Source organism: Carcharodon carcharias, chromosome 20, assembly GCF_017639515.1.
Source record: "Carcharodon carcharias isolate sCarCar2 chromosome 20, sCarCar2.pri, whole genome shotgun sequence".
In the NCBI taxonomy this organism is placed as follows: Eukaryota; Metazoa; Chordata; class Chondrichthyes; order Lamniformes; family Lamnidae; genus Carcharodon; species Carcharodon carcharias.
In genome coordinates this window covers 90949386-90969068 of record NC_054486.1, presented here as the reverse complement: position 1 = coordinate 90969068, position 19683 = coordinate 90949386, and positions in this window count along the sequence as shown.

Here is a 19683-nt window from a genome sequence, read left to right as displayed (position 1 = left end):
AAAAAAGAGGTAAGGATGGAGGGGAGAGTTCATCGTCTAGGTTCAGACTAGGATCAGACCAAGTTCCAGTCCAGGATCGCTTCAGTGTCACAAGAACAATAAATTGCATTTATTTAGTATCCATAACATAGAAACACATCCCAAGACATTCAAGTTGACAAAATAACAATAAGCCAAAAAAAAAAACAGACAGTATGGGGCAGGAGGTTTAAGTATGATCTTAAAAGAGGTAGGAAAGAAAGACTTGCATTGATATAGTCATTTTCACAAGCACAGGATGTCCAAAGCTAATGAGCTACTTCTTGAACTGTAGTTACTGATGTAATGTAGGAAATGTGGCAACCAATTTGCACTTAGCAAACTCCCACAAACAGCACTGTGATAATGATAAGATAATCTCTTTTTGTGTGATGTTGATTGAAGGATAAATATTGGCCAGGACACCAGGGATGGCTCAACTGCTCTTTCTCAAAATAGTGCCACGGGATCATTGATATCTACCCAAGTAAGCAGATGGAGCCTCAGTTTAATATCTCGTCTAAGATGGCAGCACATCTGACAGTGCAATGCTTCCTCAGTACTGCACTGAAGCGTTAGGCTTGATTTTTGTACTCAAGTTCTGGAGTTTGACTTGAACCTGGATGTAAGTATGCTACCAACTGATCCACGGAGTTGGAGTAGTGAAGAAAAGAAATTTAAGAGCTTGGGGCCTACATGGCTAAAGAGGCCAGTGATGGAGGATTGTAGAGTTCTTGGAAAAATAACAAAATAGTCTACCCCTTAGGGGCAATATTTATACCTTCTGGTGGCAATACGGAATGTCATCTGTTGGGATTCCTAATTGAACATGCAATGTGCCTTCAAGCATCTGACAAAAAATGAAAGCAGAAAATGCAAAATTGGAAAAATAGCCAATTGGAGTCAAAATATTTTAACTTGTGTTTACAAAATTATGTTGTATCAAAGGATTTAATGAATTTCTTTTGCCTAGTTCTACTTGATATTTTGCTGTAATTTTCCACAAGTTATTCACATCCAAGGGAGAAATCTAGGGCAGGCAGCCAAAAGTTTCTGTTTATTGTGTCTACATATACATCCTGCCATTTGTGCACTGCTCTATTTATTTCTCTATTCATGTCACATAAATCAGTAAGGATATCATCACCCAAGCCATATTCCTTACAGCCACCAAGCAATCTTGTTTTGATGGCTCTTGTTGACTATCACCAGGAACATGGAAGGGAAGTGAGTAGTTCAAGATGTTTTTTCAATAAATTAATGAGAGAATGAAACCCTCGTGGGCTGATTTTAAACAAGCAGCATTAACTTGTCTTCATGATTAGCAACTATCCAGGGAACCCTAGATACAATGCCTTATTTTAACAGTTAATGGAGTCATAATAACTAAAGGTGGTGAGCAGGATAACTTCATTATTTCTCATCCCATGGCCCTCAGATACAGCCTTACTGAAACAGCAAGAAGCAGAAAACATAAGTAAAATATTTTTAAGGAAGCTTTTCAGTCATATTCCTGTTATTTATTCATTTCATGCAAAATTGTGATGGTGAACCTCTCATTGCTTAATTTCTAGGTAGTTTTGAGAAACCTGGAACAGTACACCTTTTAGCTTGTGCTCTCAAGCTAGTGCTTAATTTACTCCATGAAACACAAACCAAATTAATATTTCTCTTCTATCATTGACCTGGTATTTTTCTAGAATGATATGGGAAGTGAGAGGCTGTACCTATCAGGAAAGATCAAACAGGCTGGAGATTTTTTTAGCAGTAGAGCTCTATCGCTCTCTTTGACCTGATAGAGGTCTGTGAATACAAAAAGGTTTATTGGGTAACTGTAGGAAAAATGAGCCCTATTACTGGAGAGACCAGAACAAGGGATCATAAATGTAAGGTAGCCATCAGTAAATCCAATAGGGAATTCAGGGGGAAAACCTCTTCATCTGCACAGTGACTATTAATGTGGAACTTGCTATGACAAAGTGTAATTGAGGTAAATAGCACAGATGAATCCAAGGGGAAGATAGATATGCTCATGAGGAAGAAAGGAACAGGAGGATACATTGATTGGATTAGTTGAAGGAGGGTCAGAGGAGATTATTAAACTCTAAAATCTGACAAACATAATGAGGTTGAGATACATTCTTTAACATATACAAATTTGCTCTGGTTATGGAATATCCCTACATTACCCAATAGTGTTTTCTCTTGTAGATACATTTAGTTTTGTGTTCTCAGGGCACTGGAGAATGTAACCTTTTTTTAAGCAATATTTAACTGTTGGCACTGTGTTTGGGTATCAGACTGAGGTGTCAAGAACTGTTTTCTTTACAATACATAAGTGTCAGCTGGGCAGCTGAGAATGCTTTCTGGGTCTTTACAGAAATCTCCATATACATATGTTATTACCTATTAGCGTTCTGCACAAACCTGCACTTCAACATTCAATATGGCTTCAACATAACATGTAATGTTTTAAAGATATTTTTGGCACTTTCCTCTGTTCTCCAGCATTCTTCATGGCACAGTTTGTCAACCATCCAAATACCAAAAATGTCTTATTTTTCTGCCCTTAACAACATTAAAAATGCATTAAAAAGACAATGTGGTCCATCAAACTTTCTTCCTTTCTACCCGTTTAACCCTATTACTTGCTGTTGGTCTGTGGGCAATGCTGACAAGACCACATTTATTGGTCATTCTGAGTTGCCCTGCAAAGGTGGTGGCAGACATTCTTCTTGAACTTCTGGTGGTGACAGTGCTCTCATATAGTGCTAAGTCGATAATTCCAGGTTTTCAGCCTAGTGGCAATAAAATAGAATTTATGGCCTGAATTTCAGGCTTGGCATGCGCGCTAAGTCAGTGGGCCCAGGTGTGGATGTAGAATCTGCTCCCTGGAGAGATCCAATTTTCAATACAATTTCACGCTGGGTGACCAATTAAGGCCTGCCCAGCATGATACACGTCTTTTCACTGGTCAGAAGGGCCAGGCGGAACCGGGAGCCTGTTGGACGCCGGGTGGGGGATTCAAAATCAGCAGAGGCAGCTCCTTGAAGGCTGCCAGGGGACACAGAGAGAGCTGTTGAAATCGAGGAAGAAAAACTTGTTTGGAATAGCAATGGCATCTGCATGTGCTGGGCATGCCAGGTGGGACGGCATTCTGGTGGGCATTCGTCCCTCACCCTCCTGGTTTTCAGATGAGTGCCTGGGAACCCTTGTGGAGGTGGTCAGTGCCAGGGGTGACATCTTGATGCTGTCATGACTCACTGGGGATGGTACGCTGTAATATCAAGCCCCACTGTTCCCCAAGCCATGATAAATGTGAAAAGTTTGACCAAATCATCAGATTGCCCCAATTCTACCTGTTTAATTTAAGTAAACAGAATACGGGCACCAGGTTTGTAAACTTAATAAGTAAATAACTGTTTACTGAACAAATAATTTTTACTAGTGGCAAAAGAAAGAAATATGATGCTAACTTCCAACACTGTGACTAAAACTCTACCTCCTTCTTAAACCCCTACATATACACACACACACACAAAATATGGATTTTAATTGTGGGATTGTCAAGAAGATATAATAATGTTATTGGAAATTATTTTAAATAGAGTTCTAGTGAGGTCTGTGTGCATCTTAATTGGATTAAAGCCAGATAGTCTGGGTGCTTTAATGTATAGTAGTTTTGAGATGTTAATTAAATAAATGTAAGGTGTGTAGAAAGTAAAGTGTAAATTTACATTTGTTAAAAGAAACCATTCAAGACTGTGGGTGAAATCTTCTACCTGGCTAAAAGATGCCAAGCAATGTGTTTATTTTTTTCAGCTTACAATGAAATTTGTGGGATGAAAGGATGTTACTGTTAGAAGAGGTAAAGTTAAAAGCCTATTCATACAATGGAAATTTTACATTCAAAGAGAAAGCTGTGTTTAAAGGAGAAGGGAGATTATGTGTAAAGCAGAGACATTTTAAGATCCAACAGGTGCGAGAAGCCTCCAGCCTGTAAGCCTCAAGTTTGTCTGCAAAGATCCAGAGCTGAAATAAACTCATTTTGAATGCAATTGCCCAGTGTGTGATTTGCCAGAGGTCTGTTAAATCTATGAGTTTTACTGTTGCCTTATGGGGGTGTAGTTGAGAGTCAGGTTAATTAGAGGATTTTTGTAATTATTATTGTTGTAATTTTGTAGACGTATGTGTATTTACAATATTTCTTGTATTAATAAATGTTTAATTTAGTTTTATTAAAAACCTCTTGAGACTCGGTGATCTTATTACTATTGAAATCAAAGCCTGCATCGTGAAACATACAAGTTGCAAAAATGGGTTATGACAGTTGTTTCAAGTTTCCCTCTGGGATTTGAGCAACTCAGCCTTTATCATCGGCTTGGCCATAATAGGATAAAACAGTTCAATAGCACCAATCCAGGGTACAGGATTCGATTGGTTGATTTTAACCAGTGTCTTCCAAATCTCTTTAAGTTCTTGCTGATGATACAAGGTGGTCTTCCAGCACTTTCAGTATTTAGTTCACTGGTTGATAACTTGCTTTTCAATGTCTCTAACAGTGGTTTCCCCCTTTTCATTTTTACAGAAGTTTCCTCAGAGAGACAGAGAGAGAGCAGGTTATAGAGATATGAGGAAGAGAGATTTTAGATGCTTTGCTGGCCAGGAGCTTGCTGCACTGCTACCACACAAAACACTTGTCACCTGATCAGGAGCCAATTAAAATGCTGTTCTCAGGCAGCTCACTTGGTCCAGGACTCCTTTCCGGCACCACCCTGTCTTTCATGGCACACACTGTTCCAGGACCGTAACTATATATATATATATATATATATATCTCATCCTGTCCCAGTGGACATGTCTCTCAAACTGCAGCCATTGCAATCCCAATCCACAGTCCAACAAAAATTTAAGGATATGTTCTTTACAACAGTCAAACAGAAATAAAAAGATACGTTCTTTGCAATAACCAGGGACTGTACGAGGAGGCCACCGCACCTCACCAAGAAGCAGAGGTGACAATCCAGGTCAGTGGTCATGATGTTGTGTAGTGCACTGGGTGCAATGCTGTATAAGATTCAATGATCTGTTGCGCTTGGCAAGAGTGAGTACTGAGTTAGCGTGGATCATTATGGAGAAGTGTTAACAGCTAGTCATCTGCCTGTGTTGCTGAGGGGTAAGAGTCTGAATGCCAACTGTCATTGACATCGGCGCCGGCCAAGGAGGTGAGCACAGGCTGCTTGGCCTGATTGTTTTTGCGGGTTGAGGGCCATGACTCAAATGTGCCCTGCAGGGTGTTCCTCAGGTGGGGTTGGCCAAGCTGCAATGGTGCTGCAGGTAGAGAGTGGACTAATCAATGCTCCTCTGGCCTTTCAGAAGAAAGGTCAAAACACCGAGAGGTCAGGGACAAGAGGGGGCTCCCCAAACCTAATGATTCTGAAGAGATACGAGATGGAGTGCCATTGTCCAGCTCGGTCTACCGTTCGTGGAGAGGCAGGGGTCTCTGGCGATGTTGAGAGTACGGTTGACTGATGCGAGAGTGTCGGAATGTGTAAACATCATTGTATTGTTTCATTTGTAATGGAAACCTCAAACCTTCAGTCCCATTGTTCATTGAAAGATGATGGCACCATGATGCAAATCTCCATTGTCTCACAAGCCGCCTAACATGCACAGTGACAGTGTGGTGACTGATACTACTGACAATCATTTTCCTCCCCTAGAATCCAGCAATGATTACAGGACCCCAATGAGCCACGCTTGACACCAGAGGACCAGTGCCCGATAGATGCACCTGTGCCACACCCCCTCTCTGCACCAGGCACCAGTGCAGATACAAGCACCTCAGTGGGCATTAGATTGTTGGCTACAATGTCAGTGGACAGGGGTGGGCATGGCACACTCGCATAAGGAGATGGTGGAGACAGAGAATGCCAAGGGCGCTGGCAGTCGGAGGACTGCTAGAGACTAGGTCCACACTGAGTCTGAGGCAGGTGATGAACATCTGGAGACATCTATTAAGCAGCAGGTGCTGGATGTCCATCGGGATGAGCGGAAGAATCTGGCAGAGATTCCGAAGTGTTTGGTGTGACATGGTCTCTGTCATGTAGGTGTTCATGCAGAGCACAAGAACTGTGTTAACCCTGAGCACCAAGCGCACTGCCTCCTCCATTGAGAGTGGCAACTCTGTTGGAGAGTCAGCTCCAGGAACAGAGCCGGGGTCTCTGGGGTTGTGCTCAGACAAGCAAGCTCTGATACGGGCAATGACCTCAGATGGTAACTGCCAGTGTGAGAGGTGGATGAGGCACCTGGTGTCTCTGCTAGGTGCCTCTCCATCAAACGCGAGCAGGGAGGTCCAGACCGACCTCACGTTGTTGGATGAGCTTCATGCCGTCTCTGTGGGCTCCTCTCAGGGTGCTCTGGATGATGGCAGCAGCTCCTTCGCCTCTCTGCCAGTGATTGTGCCATCTGATGAGGCAGCAACAACTGAGGGATGCCCAGCCATGCTGCGGGACGCACCCTCACAGGCAGTGGCCACAAAGGCTCTGCCAGCCAGAGGACAATTGCCAAAGTCATCAGGGCCAACATGACATCTAATGCTGCAGGCTGCCTCCAATTCAACTGGCAGCAAGGGGAGGGGGTGGTCAGGGGTGGTGGGGGGGGTGGGGCAGTGGGCGGGGGGGGATGGGGGGGCTGGCACCAGGAAGCAGCAATCTCAAAGGTTTGTTTAAATCACCCTGAGCACAAAAGGGACGTTTCATGGGTGATCTTCCGTTCTGCCATTATTATTTAAGTTGTTTACTGGTGTGAATGTTAACGTCTTATAACTTTATGTTCAATGTCTATAAGTGCCAAGAACATGTAAATGTTGCTTTGGTGTTAATGGCCTGAGTATGCTTCACTTGTTTTCTAGGTGCGGGGCACACCAGTATCTCATGCTGGACGTGAGGGTCTCTAAACTTTATTACACAGGCACTGAGCGAACTTTGGGTTCAATGGAACGGGTTATTTCAAACGTCCGGGATGGAGCCACTGCCCCCAGCATGAGGTGGAAGCAGTGCCTTGGCAGCCTGGCTGAAGGAGCGTAGAATTTAGTCCTCCCTCATGTCCCTGCCTCCCTGAAGGTTCCAAAGGTCTGTTTCCACATCCTTAACGTGTTCTTCCCCAGGATCCTCTTCTAGTCCACCATCTATGGCCTGTGGAGCTGCCTCAAGACCCTCTTCCTCCAGGGTGCCCCCCCCCTTGCCAATGTCAGATCGTAGAGAGGACAGCATGCAGTGACTGTCAGAGAACCCATTCTGGAGGGTATTGTAGTGCTCCCCTTGAACAGCCCAGGCATCTGAATCTCATCTACAAAAGACCTACAGTCCTCTCTATCACCGTGTGGAGTCATGGCTCCTATTATACCTCTGCTCTACCTCTGTTCTTTGGCGATGGAGAGGCATCATAAGCCATCATTTCAATGGGTAGCACTTGTCACCCACCAGCCATCCATCCAGCCGAGCTGGAAAGATGAACAGCCTTGGCACCTGGGAGTGTCAGAGGATGTATGAATCATGGGAGATGCCAGGGTACCTTGAACAGACTTGCAGAATCTGCACCTTGTGATCACAAACTATCTGCACATTCATCGAATGGAAGCCCTTCCTGTTGATAAAAACACCTGGCTCACTCGCTGGCAACTTGATGGCCACATGATTTCAGTCGATGGCACCTTGGATGCAGAAGAACCCAGTAATGGCAGCAAAGCCTTTGGCTCACTCAGCCTGGCTGGCCTTGTCCATCCAGTAATGAATAAATGTCATGACCTGCCTGATCAGAGCATCAGTCACCAGCTTGACACAACTGTGGACAGCTGATTGGGACACTCCATACAACTCTCCCACTGCCGCTGAGAAGAGCTGGAGGCATGGAAGTTGAGGGCCACTGTGACCTTTAGAGCCACTGACTTGGGTTGGCCACCCACATAGTTGGAGGTGATTTCCAGCCCAATCATCTGACATATGGAGGTCATAGTCTCCCTGGAGACCTCTGACATGCTGAGGTAGCTGCATCGCTGCCTGTATACCCTGGCATCAGGACAGTGGCATTTTCTGCAGCCCCTTCCGCCTTGGACTCCCTGCTGGCCCTGCACCTGCTTCTCTCCTCCCCCAGGTCATTCCGTAGGATGCTGCCTATGGATACCTGGCCTCCTCTCACTTCTGCCCCTCTCTTCCTCCTCAGAGGGGAAGGTACCACCAGTGGAGTTGACAAGCCCCATTGCCAGAGGAACAGAAGGCTGTCTTGGTGACTACAAAGGTCCACACAGTATAAATCCTCCAGGGGCCTTGGAGACACCAATGTGTCCTGAAATGAAGGTTATCAATGCTAAGACTGAAGCTAAAAACAGAGATAAAGCTGTCAAGTTTTACTCAGCAACCAGCAGCAAACTATCTCCTAAACTCCTCAAGACTCACAATGGCAATGCTCCGGACGCTTTTTATCCCACCCTTGGATGACAATTTGATAAAAAAAATGTGCTCCCAGCCTGCCGGCTTTGCCCATACAAGCGCGAAATTGTGTGGGCAACCCAAAATCTTGGTTAATAGGTTTTTTTAAGGGTCTTAATTGGTCCTTTAATTGTTGGCAGGTGCAACTCTGACTCCCACTGCGCCCACTGACCTCAATTTTGCATAAGTACCCGATGATGTTGGGACGCTTGCCCCGATGTCATTTTGTACAATTTTTCGTGCGTTCAGGTTGGGCGCGCATTCGACCTCGAAACATAAAATTCAGGCCTATGGAATATGCAATACTGTCGATCACGGCATGTAAGACATCACCACTTTTCATCACCAAAGATCATGTTTAGGCATAGGCCTGAACCTTATGCTCATCGGACTGGCACGATTGGCAGGCCCAGAGCCCGACGTGAAATGTGTTTCATGCCACAATCAGCCCCTGGCATTCCCTGGCGGCTCCCATGATGCATACATCCTCTGACACTCCCAGGTGCCAAGGCTGTTTGTCTCTCCAGCTCGGCTGGATGGATGGCTGGTGGGCGACATGGGCTATCCATTGAAAAGATGGCTTATGACGCCTCTCCGGCACCCAAGAACAGATGCAGAGCAGAGGTATAATAGGAGCCATGCCTCCACAAGGGCAGTGATGAGGGCTCAGTGCTACCAGAGGGTGGGTGGGTGGGGGGTGTGTGGTGGGAAAAGGGCGAGAAAAGTGAGGGTGCGGGCAGGCGCATCCAACAAGCTCCCTGAAGGTGGATAGCTGCTGCGGAGCTGCCTCAAGGACCTGCAGACCTGAACGAATTAAATGAGAACAGGAAAAAGCAGCAAACTGTGTCTAAGCAGCACATCCAAGCACCTGACAGTAGAACTCAAATAACCCCAGTCCCCAGACATCTTTTTTGATTATATTTCACCATGGGTATTTCACCCGCCCTGGGTCAAGGACAATGAATTTGATGGTTTTCAAAATATTTTGATTGTGGTTACAGGCATCCTTGCATAATTCATTCATTCAATAAAATGTCTCGGGTTGATTTAATTTGAATTACCAATGCTACGTTGTTCTTTTCACATTTCAGAATGGCAACCACCTACACTAACACCAACTGTTTGCATTTCATACACAGCATAAGTCGGCTGCCATTTTTGGAAGGATTTCTTGAGGCTTCAAAGGTCAACCTATACGCCACGATCTGCAATAGTTTAATTAATGGAACCCCTTGCAGAAATGTTTCCCGGCCTCCAAAGGATATTAAGCAGAGCTTCAAAATATCCAGCACATCTCCTAGATTCCTAGCCTGCTGCTCCTCACCATCCACATCTCACCCACCACAGACCCTGTAAAGAAAGTCATTTTTTAAAAATTCATTCACAGGATGTGGGCATTGCAAGCCCTTGTTCAGAGGGCATTTAAGAGTCAACTGCATTGCTGTGGGTCTGGAGTCACATGTAGGCCAGACTAGGAAAGGACAACAGATTTCTTTCCCTAAAGGGCAGTAGTGAATCAGATGGGTTTTTACAACAATGGATTCATGGTCATCATTAGACTTTTAATTCCAGATTTTTATTGCACTCAAATTCCACCATCTGCCATGGTAGGATTTGAACCCAAGACCCCAGAGCATTATCCTGGGTCTCTAGGTTACTAGTCCACCACACCATCACCTCCTTTTGTACCTTGTACTACTACCTTTCAATTTAGTTCACAATCAGGTGTTTTGGAAGAGTATAAGAGAGCATCCCTAACTTTCCGTTGATTCAGGGATTCTGGTTGACATCTTCATTGTTGTCTGGATGGCAAGTTTCTTCTAAACTCTAGTATGATGAACATTCATAACCTTAAATCTGTGTCTTCTAGTTCTGTCCTCATACTCTAAATAATAGTCTTTTGTATGTACATAATTTATATCTTGAGGCATTTTAAAGCAGTGGAAGCCACATGCATGGTTCTTTCGCTCAAGCTTGAGATTTATAGAATAATTTATTTCTGAAAATAAGCAATTGGAAAAAAAAAGATAAGCTTGATTTCTAAAAGACTTCAACTGGTGGGAACAAATGCTCCCTTTTTTTCTATAAAATACAAAGAGAATGAAAAGACTTTCAGATATTAAAAAATGCAAAAATAAAAACTCCTAAAGAGATAATTGCAGAGAAATTAGGTCCCAATTTTCCTTTTCCTTTTAGTAATGTAAGCCTTGAACATGTTCTCTTGTCACTAGTCTCAATCTTATCAAATGGTTTTGATCATACACTTCAACACTCCTATAATTATCTGCAATTATCCCTTTATGAGTTCATTAGCATCACATTCCAGTGCCTAGCACTGCATCGGGTGGGGGTAGGGGTGGGGGAGGGGGGAGAGTGGTGGCGCGGGGGGAAATAAGCTGAAGCTTTCCAATTTCTGGAATACATAAATTCATTCAAAGATTATACATCCTGGTGGGTTGAATTACATATTTATTTTTGTACAAATTTAACATAAGCTTTGTTTAAAGAATTAGTAATTTACTGAAAAGTACACCTCTTTCAAACTTTCATTTTCTATCGGTTATCAAAAAGTCATGCTTAATTAAAAATACCGCTTGTGTTGCATCATTGCTGCATGTTGTTTACTTTTGTTTTGGTGGGCAGGAAGTCAACTTAGCAGCTTTGAGACTCTGGATTCAAGTCTAATTGTTGTGAAACAATGCTTTATATCAAAAAACAATTTTTGAATTTAGTGGCTAGAGACCCCAAATTGCAGTATTTTTTTAAAAAAAGACTAAAGCCAAATTCCAATGACTTGGGATCCCAGTCAAAGATTTGCACCACTGTACCTTCTACATTCCAAAAACCATTGAAATGAAGACAACCTGTCTAAAAAGTCACACCAGGAACAATGGCCTTAAAAGAGAATGAATGGGGACCATCTCCTATCTCATTAGCAAAACATCCAGACAATCACTTGGACAATGAGGCCCTGGCTGAGCAAGCAATTCTGAGCCATGATCTAATCAAGATACAATTGGAATACAGTAGTCATGACCTTATTTGGATCACTGGGTAGTTGGTAAGATCATGTGACAAACCAACCCTTTGTGTGTTTTAAGCAGCTGCTTACTCTCACAACTAAACAAACAATTGAAATGCTGATGGAACTAGACCTCTGGTGGGTTCATTTACTCTTTCTCCCTTTCTTCATCCAGCTTGCCAGTTTTTGAATCCTATCTGCTGATTTTGGCTATTCAGGGATTTTTTTAAAAGAACTCAACCCAGCACTGTTGTCTCCAGAAGAACAGATACATCAACCTTCTGCCTCTCTAAACTACCTTGATGTCGAAAATAGCAAGCCCACCAAATTCAGCCTGAAGCCAGCCAAGTCACCACCTTCAAGAGCTGTATGACCCTTTAATTTTACTGAACTCCATATCACTTAACAAAAACAGAATTACCTGGAAAAACTCAGCAAGTCTGGCAGCATCGGCGGAGAAGAAAAGAGTTGACGTTTCGAGTCCTCATGACCCTTCAACAGAACTAGGTGAATCCAAGAAAGGGGTGAAATATAAGCTGGTTTAAGGTGTGGGGGTAGGGGGGGGGACAGAAGTGGAGGGGGGTGGTGTGGTGTTGTAGGGACAAACAAGCATTGATAGAAGCAGATCATCAAAAGATGTCACAGACAACAGAACAAAAGAACACATAGGTGTTGAAGTTGGTGATATTATCTAAACGAATGTGCTAATTAAGAATGGATGGTAGGGCACTCAAGGTATAGCTCTAGTGGGGGTGGGGGGAGCATAAAAGATTTAAAAAGATTTAAAAATAATGGAAATAGGTGGGAAAAGAAAAATCTGTATAATTTATTGGAAAAAACAAAAGGAAGGGGGAAGAAACAGAAAGGGGGTGGGGATGGAGGAGGGAGCTCAAGACCTAAAGTTGTTGAATTCAATATTCAGTCCGGAAGGCTGTAAAGTGCCTAGTCGGAAGATGAGGTGTTGTTCCTCCAGTTGGGCTTCACTGGAACAATGCAGCAAGCCAAGGACAGACATGTGGGCAAGAGAGCAGGGTGGAGTGTTAAAATGACAAGCGACAGGGAGGTTTGGGTTATTCTTGCGGACAGACTGCAGGTGTTCTGCAAAGCGGTCGCCCAGTTTACGTTTGGTCTCTCCAATGTAGAGGAGACTACATTAGGAGCAACGAATGCAGTAGACTAAGTTGGGGGAAATGCAAGTGAAATGCTGCTTCACTTGAAAGGAGTGTTTGGGCCCTTGGACGGTGAGGAGAGAGGAAGTGAAGGGGCAGGTGCTACATCTTTTGCATGGGCATGGGGTGGTGCCATAGGAGGGGGTTGAGGAGTAGGCGGTGATGGAGGAGTGGACCAGGGTGTCCCGGAGGGAACGATCCCTACGGAATGCTGACAGGGGGGCTGAAGGGAAAATGTGTTTGGTGGTGGCATCATGCTGGAATTGGCGGAAATGGCAGAGGATGATCCTTTGAATGCGGAGGCTGGTGGGGTGATAAGTGAGGACAAGGGGGACCATATCATGTTTCTGGGAGGGAGGAGAAGGCATGAGGGCGGATGCGTGGGAGATGGGCCGGACACGGTTGAGGGCCCTGTCAACGACCGTGGGTGGAAAACCTCGGTTAAGGAAGAAGGAGGACATGTCAGAGGAACTGTTTTTGAAGGTAGCATCATCGGAACAGATGCGACGTGGCGGGAAGGAACTGAGAGAATGGGATGGAGTCCTTACAGGAAGCGGGGTGTGAGGAGCTGTAGTCAAGGTAGCTGTGGGAGTCGGTAGGTTTGTAATGGATATTGGTGGACAGTCTATCACCAGAGATTGAGACAGAGAGATCAAGGAAGGGAAGGGAAGTGTCCGAGATGGACCACGTGCAAATGATGGAGGGGTGGAGATTGGAAGCAAACATATTACTTAATATATTCTCCCCAGTCTGTAATCTATTTGTGTCAATTTGAATTTCAAGTGTGTGTACATGTGAAATTCAGAGATTTTAAAATTTATTTTACTTAGACTGGGTTGAGAACAATAAAAACTCTCCTCTTGTCTTTTGAGAAACTCAAGAAAACAGTCTAAAGATGTCTTTTCTGGTCACAGTATGTAAATAGTTAAACACTCATTAAACTGCCAAGTATATCCCTTTTAAACAAAAACCTGTTGCAGTTAAGTGAGGAGGGGGTAAAACAAGAAGCCAGTCAAGCCCTCTTCACCTGATCATAACAGAATCTTATTGTAATCACAAAAATATTAATAACTGGAATTAAGGAATCTCTACAATGAAAATAGCCAGATTATTTATTAAACTGAGATTATTCCTGCCAAGAAATTGATTCAATTGACCATTTCATTATTAATATATAATTTATTTAAACACGTCAAATCCAATTGGGGCTAGGGCATTTGCAGGTACACGTCAATATCTTGTAACTGAACAGATATGAAATTCAATAGAAAATGACTGTGTAAAATGTCACTAACCAGAGCCAAACTCTGTTGATTAAAACAATACATTTCACTGTGTACGTGGGTTCCAAAATGAGACACAAAGTATGGCCTGGGGAGGCAGATTGGTCATGGTGGATGTACAAATGACAATTCTGCAATATTCCAAATATTACATACATTGCTCTCCTTGTGAATTTGTGATATGTATTTTCACTGTCCTCTTTCAACCATTTACAGTGGAAACTTCCTGAGGGATGCCCCCAAGTTGGCACAAAAAGCCATAATTATCCAGGTACAGTTGGAGCTAATTTATCTGTAAGGTGCCCACTGGCACATTTATATTAAGAAAAAAGAGCATTAAACTAACTTTCCAGAGCTCTTTAGATTGGGTTTGTTCAGTAGATTATAGAATAAGTGCTTGCAATTATGGTGGCACAGTTGTATTGTCACTAGACTGGTATTCTAGAGACTCAGGATAATGCTCTGGGGGCCTGGGTACAAATCCTGCCTCAGCAAATGGTGAAATTTTAATTCAATAAAAGTCTGCTGATTGTCATAAAAAACAAACCCATCTGGTTCACTAATGCCATTTAGGGAAGGTAATTTGTTTGGTCTGGCCTACATGTGACTCCAGATCCATGTTATCTTTTAAAATGCCCTCTGAACAAGCGATGTACAATAAATGCTGGCCTAGCCAGTGATACCCACATCCAAAGAATAAAAAAACAAGCAAATTATACCTCAGGTGAGCATCACAAATATATAAACACTCTCACATTAAAATAAATTGATTATAGATTACTGTTTATCAAATGCATTAAGATATCAATTAGAGTGTTTGCTAAATCACCTACAGAAAAGAACAACAATATCTGATCTGTTCCTTTAGTCTTTACCTCGGATTGTGAAATACTTCATGAGCAAATTGGCCCTTAAACCGAACTCCTCATTAAAAAGGGTGCCCATTAGTCAATGTATAGTCTAACCTTTCCAACAAAGCTATTGCAATTCTGATTCAATTTCATCAGTATTATTTAACTAGTCAGCAATATCTACACACAACATTCAATCAACAAATTGATTCGTATGCAAGACTTTGCACTATTTTCTATAATTTTCAATGAAGATAGAGAGGAAGCCCAAGAAAAGTGGTACACTCTCTCTAGATAAAAATTGTTACTATTCAGACCTCCTCCCAATGCTTTTACTTTCATTTACAACATATAAGCCAACTTCCACAGGTGAGCCTGCACTCTCTGTAATCTGAATCATAACTTTATACATTTAGTACCTTAGGAATAGCACACCACCAGATGAAACGAGAAACCTCTTTATTTTAAATTTGCTACTGGATAATAGGTCGAATTCCAATATGTCTAAAGTTACTTTAGAAGAAGGCTATCAGCAACATACAATTATTTTTGTAATAAATTAGACTATTAATCAAGTTTACTCGAGAATAGAGTTATATGTGGTGTAGATAGATATTGAACAGTCCAATATAGTACTTAGGTGTATGAAGTCAGATTCCAAGGAGTTAATCAAAGAAAACAAACAGGGAACTCTCTTGAAATCATTCTTATAAAAATTCTTTATTTGAAGTAGGAGAGGAAAAGGTTCTGAAGTCATAAGGAGGTCATCGAAATCTATCATGCTAGAGATTATAGGTTGTTTTGGAAGAATGAGCTGAATGGGTCACATTGCTCCCTGCTTTGTGATCTTTGAGTTGAACAATTTCTCTGAAGAAAATAAGCAATTTTGTTCTTCAGTGAAAACATATGATCGCATTGTGCAGCTTCAGTAAGTACAAATTTAAAAAGTTTAATATGCACACATACAAATGGCAAAACATAGGCCTGAATTTTTCAGAAAGGGGGTTCTCACTTCCCACCATCCAAACAGTGGGCAGGGAACACCTCTTTGCTGATCCCCAGCGCTCCGCAGCCATTCCACACTCGGATAAGCTTTAGGTGGCTGCAGGCTGGAGTTCCGCCCCTCTGTTGAGAAGAAGGCCCACCTTAGAGAGCTGCCAGCCAATCTGATTGGCTGGCAGCTGTACAGTCCCTACAGTGACAGTGCTGCAGTAGACAGAAGAAGAAATGCAGGAGGGCATCAGAGCTTAAGTCTGGGCACCAGAGGCCCAGGTAAGTTCAAAGGGTCCCAGGTTGGGGAGGGTGGGGGAGGCCAAGGGTTGGGATAGGGAGGCGCCCTCCTCCTTTTCCGCCCGAGATATAACTTTGTTCTTTTTCGGGCTTCCAACACTAAAGTTCAATCCTCCCGCCAGCCTGGGTGGGAAACAGCAACACCACCTGGAAGTTCCCCTCTAAGTTACTCGCCATCCTGACTTGGAAATATATCATTGTCACTGGATCAAAATCCTGGTACTCCCTGCCTAACAGCACTATGGATGTACCTACATCACATGGACTGCAGCGGTTCAAGAAGGCAGCTCACCACCACCTTCTCAAGGGCAATCAGGGATGGGCAATAAATGCTGGCCCAGCCAGCGAAGACCATACCCCGTGAATGATTTTTTAAAAAAAATTGGCCACTTGAAGGCCTCAACTGGAGCAAGGTTGGGCTTCCAGTCTGAGGCCTTGGCTGCCCAAGCGTAAAGTCACTGTATGGTTGGGGTGGGTGGGAATCTGGAGGGAATGCCATCCCTTTAATTTCACACTCACCACTCCCCACCACCCCCACCCCTGCCTAAACACCTGCCACTTGGGGAGCGTAAAATTCTGGTCATAGTTGGTAGTTGCATAAAATACATGCCCAAGACTCTACTTTGGCCTAACTGTAGTTTTCTTTTAGGCTGCTCTCAAGAGTCCATCTGAATGAGATTTCACAGTAAATCCATCAAAATACTGCGAGATAACAAGATGGGGATGGTCGTGCCATGGTTACGGTATTCGGCTAGGCTGACAATCAGAGTTTGTGAATTCATATTTCACCATGACAAGTTCTTCTCCTTGAGTTCTCTGCCCAAAAGCAGGTCTGACCCATAGTGCCACAACCTTCAGTAGGGGTAAGGCAAGGAGGCAGGTCCCGAATCCACTCCAGCTGGAACAGGTTTCAAACCCCGTGCTGTTGGCACAAAGCTGACCCACACCAGCCATCCAGTCAACTGAGCCAACCAGCCTCTCAAGGAGTCTGAGTTGCTGTGGCAACACACACTTTTACATGCATGTTGTAGCCTGGAACTATGGGTAGTGATGGTCAAGGCTCCAATTTCTCTCTGTCACAGAACTGTCCAGGAATCTCTCCCATTCTCGCTGCCTGCCATTGGCGTATGTTGGAAGTATTTACAAGTTGATCCTCAACCTAATTGACTGTGTTATTAACTCACCTTCCTTGACCATTAAGTCCTGGGGTGGGACTTGAACCAGGAGCTTCAATCTGGCTCAGAGGCAGGGTTGCTACCCATTGTGTCACAAGATCTTCCTTATGGCATGTAATGAACTTGAATTCAATAAAACTACTAACTTTAGAGCTGGCTGCAATAAGTAAAAGTTACCATGAAAGCTGCTGGATTTCCATAAAAAATAACAATTGGTTACTATTCCCCATGCGGAAGATGAAATTCTTTCCAGTGTGGTCTACATATAACTCCAATCCTAAACTATGGGCTAGAAATTAGATATCTCCATTCTTTAGGCATGGGAGCAATGATTTACAATCTCCCCATATCCATTCAGATCTAGTTGTACTCATCACAACTGATGCATCTAGGTGAGTGGCTTCCATGTTGGTCTCCTCTTCTAAGTGGCTGCCTATGGCATTTGTGCTTAGCAGGAAGACCAGACAGTGTTGTTTGAAAACCGCAAGGTGCAGCCAGCCTGCCCTTCGTAAAAGCATGCTTTCACTCTTAAAGGAAAGTGCACTGAAGAAAATTGCTGCAATTTAAAACATCAGAACATTGAACACCAAGGCAGAGAGAAGATTCCAGAGTGACAGATACAGCGCTGGAGGCATTAACAGTACAGGTGGGTAGGAGGACAAATGCCATGGTTCCACAGGGGGGGTTGAGCAGAACATTCTCAAGGGTCAACCTAAGGAGGGGATGGATGCAGGTGGTCAGGGGAGGTCAATTTCCAGATTCAGAACCTAAGGGCTTGATACTTTAAGAATGCTAATGACCTCATACAGGTGGTCAATGTCAGTGAATGCATTTTGATATAATATCCCCTGCCCACCACAAGACCTCATGCTGCTCAATACACACCCCCATCACTCACCAGAGCCAAGGAGATAAATCATGGGCTCTGGTGCTTCTCCTGCACCTGGGCCCCTTATCTACCGCCCCCCAGCCACATACCCGTTCTCCCCCCCCTCCCCCCACCGCTTAACCCTCCCGCTGATGCCCAGGATTGGGAGTCATTGTCATACTGGGGTCGAACTGTTTTATATCTGTTTAGCAAAAGTTCTTTTGTATTCTGTGCCTCTACTTATAAAGCCCATGAAAGATTAGGTTTCAGTAAGATACACCTCACAACCACAGCTTTGTCAGACAATTACACACATTGTGTCATTCATATTATGCAACCAGCTCTACTTCTTGGCCCTATGCAAGGTCTAGATAGCAACATCAAGAAGACTTAAATCTCACAAGCAGCACAAACAACAATCCCATGTACACAAGAGAATATCATGAACTAATAGTGACATAATCTATTGGCACATAACTCATGGTTTCACTTCCAAGTTTAAAAACGACAAAACCTTCCAGCAAATTAGCACCAGCGAGTTCACCTGCAATAACGTGTTATTTCTATCCACATGAGTCGGCGTTATTAACAGAAAATTACACATTTCATTGAGTGATAAATATTTTCTCATTTTAATTGAAACAAACCACACTTACAAATGCCTAACATGGAGCATCTAATAGGAGAGCAAAGTACTGCAGATGCTGGAAACCTGAAATACAAACAGAAAGTGCTGGAAATACTCAGTGGGCCAGGCAGCAACTGTGGAGACAGAAACAGAGTTAATGTTTCAGGTACACAATCTGCGCTAGTTCTGACAAAGGGTCACTGACTTTCGCTTCTCTCTACACAGATGCCACCAGACATGCTGAGCATTTTCAACATATTCTGTTTCTTTTGGAGCACAATTAACCCTTTCTTCCAGATCTCCAAAAAGGAATCAGACTTCCTGTGACCATCTTGTTCCCCCTCAGCAAGAAACCCTGCAGCAGCTGCCTGAGATCTGGTTTGGCACAATTTTAAACAAAAAAAAAAGTCCAAAAAAAAGTTAAGGCATGAAAAAAATACAAACAACTTACTAAGCAAAAAAAAAAGCAAAAACTTGATCATTTTAAAAAATGTAAGTAATTAATAAAACTGACCATTAAAATGTGCCTGACAGCAGAGTTAACTAATAAAATATTTTTTGCCTTTTCACTTAAGAATCAGAGCTAGAGGCCTCAAGTCTTGGTCAACAGGATAGAGGGAAGGGAAACAGGACCAAGCTAAGGGGACGGGTTTAACAGACACTGATATTGCGTCCGCCTCTGCTGGCGGATGCTCCAATTGGCCTCAGCAGAATTCACACAGAAGTGGGGGTTGGAAGTGGGTTGTTTTTAGCCTGGGTTTTCCTCCTCTCCCTAACTTAGAAAATGATTGTGAGCCTGGACCATTTCCAGCTCCTGATTCCTCTCAAGGCACTGGTGACTTGGAAACTATAGGGTGACCAGATTTTCATAAGTCATAACTGGGACATGT